Genomic DNA, 1,821 nt, shown 5'->3' with positions numbered 1-1,821 from the left:
GATTTAGAAAAGACAAAGAAAATTCTAACTTAAATAAATTGAACAGCAGAACCATTCAAAAAAAAATTACAACTATCACAAAAAGAGCATTATCACTTTTTTGGGGGGGAAGTATATGTGTGAAGGGGGTATTTATTTGTATGGAATGTGTGTGCAAGTTTGTTTTACTTAATAGCTAAGAAAAAATCTTAAAGTGTATCAATGCCCTGAAATGGTACTAATTAAGACAGCTAAATTGATGGGGGGGAGGATACAGTGTGGGAGGGATTCCAGTAAAGGCTATTTTACATTTTGGGGAAGGTTCAAAGTTTAACAGAAAATAAAAAACATTTTATAGACCATGGTGGGTTCCATGGTCTCTTTTACAGATTTGCAATAGTGCTGGGTTATTGAAAATAGTGTGTACAAAACATGAAATCATATTCGTGCAAATTCTAACCCCTTTGCAATTTGGTCTGAAAACTAATTTATTCCATTATTAACTTTATTGTTGGTCTTTGCTTCTTTCACTAATTTCTGTTGTTCCCTTCTCTTTCCTGTGTTGCTTTCAGGAATGTAAATGTTTGTGATCCAAGTTTTTTAAAAGCCTTTGCTCTTGGATTCCCTTTTCCTATGTGTATTGTTAGTGTGCTGTGATAAGATTTTTTTTTTTTTTTGAAAACAGACTAGAAATTTTACAAAGATGGGAATTTTTCCTTTCTTCACTTGCTCTTGTTTTGAGGTATAGGGGGAGGAAAGGAAGGAATTTGCTAGTATATTTAATGACGATTTGTATCACCACCTCCCTTACATCCCTTTGTGGTCCTGCAATGTAAATGTTTTAAAAAATGAACTGGCTTTTCTGCGTTGATGAAGAGCCTCTTCGTGATAAACCTGTGGCTTTTGGACATTTTCTCATTGCCAGTAATTGAACTTTAGAATCTTCCCACAGTCCACTTTCCTATCAATAACTACCAAATAATTCTCATTCTGCAAGATGCAATGAAGTCCTTTAAGGAGATGGAGCCTTGACATTGAGTAGGAAATGTTTGGCATCCAGTTCAACTCGTTTCTTCCTACATGATCAAAATTAATTTTAATAGCAAAAGGGAATAAAAAGAACTTGAAAGGGGGCTAGCATTTTTCTCTGTGTGTGTGTGGCTTTGAATTTATTTTTTTCCCCCCAGCTGTTTCAAATATCATCTAAATGTTGCCCTGTTAAAGAAGTACTGTTTAGTGGGGTATGACAGCTCTTCCTACAGTGATGGATCAGAATCTTGCTGAAAGCCATTTTGAAGAACGCAAAATTGTTAAGTAACTATTTTAACTGAACAAATACATGAAGGTAAATTGTTGCTATAATTATTATAATAATATTACATTATTATTATGATGTAGGCCAAGAATCTGTTTACTAGCTACAGTCATAGCTGTATGAAATACAACAATAATTGTATATAGAGAAGTTTCGCAAAGATGGAATATAATTTTAACTTGTCTTTTGAAACCTGGGACCCAGTTCTGTCGTGTGTGGGCCGTGGAGCAGGTTGTGTAATGTTTATCTGGGTCCCTAGTGACGAGATCGCTGACACGAGGTGTGGTTGAAAATGGAAAAGTAAATTTGTCTGACGTTTCTCTAAAGTTTTTTATGTGTGCTTCCAGTGTTTTGTTCAATGACGAATCTACAATTGTGGTGATCAACATGTAAATGGATTAACTAGAGCTTTTTCTCTCTCTTTCTCCCCAGGATCGTTCCACAGACAATTTCCAATTGCTGCTTGCTAATTTTCAGGTAGGTTGATCTGTGCTAGATCCTGGACGTGCGGAGCCAGATGTGGAGAA

Source organism: Calonectris borealis, chromosome 15 (assembly GCF_964195595.1).
Source record: "Calonectris borealis chromosome 15, bCalBor7.hap1.2, whole genome shotgun sequence".
NCBI lineage: Eukaryota > Metazoa > Chordata > Aves > Procellariiformes > Procellariidae > Calonectris > Calonectris borealis.
This window is presented reverse-complemented; position numbering follows the sequence as displayed.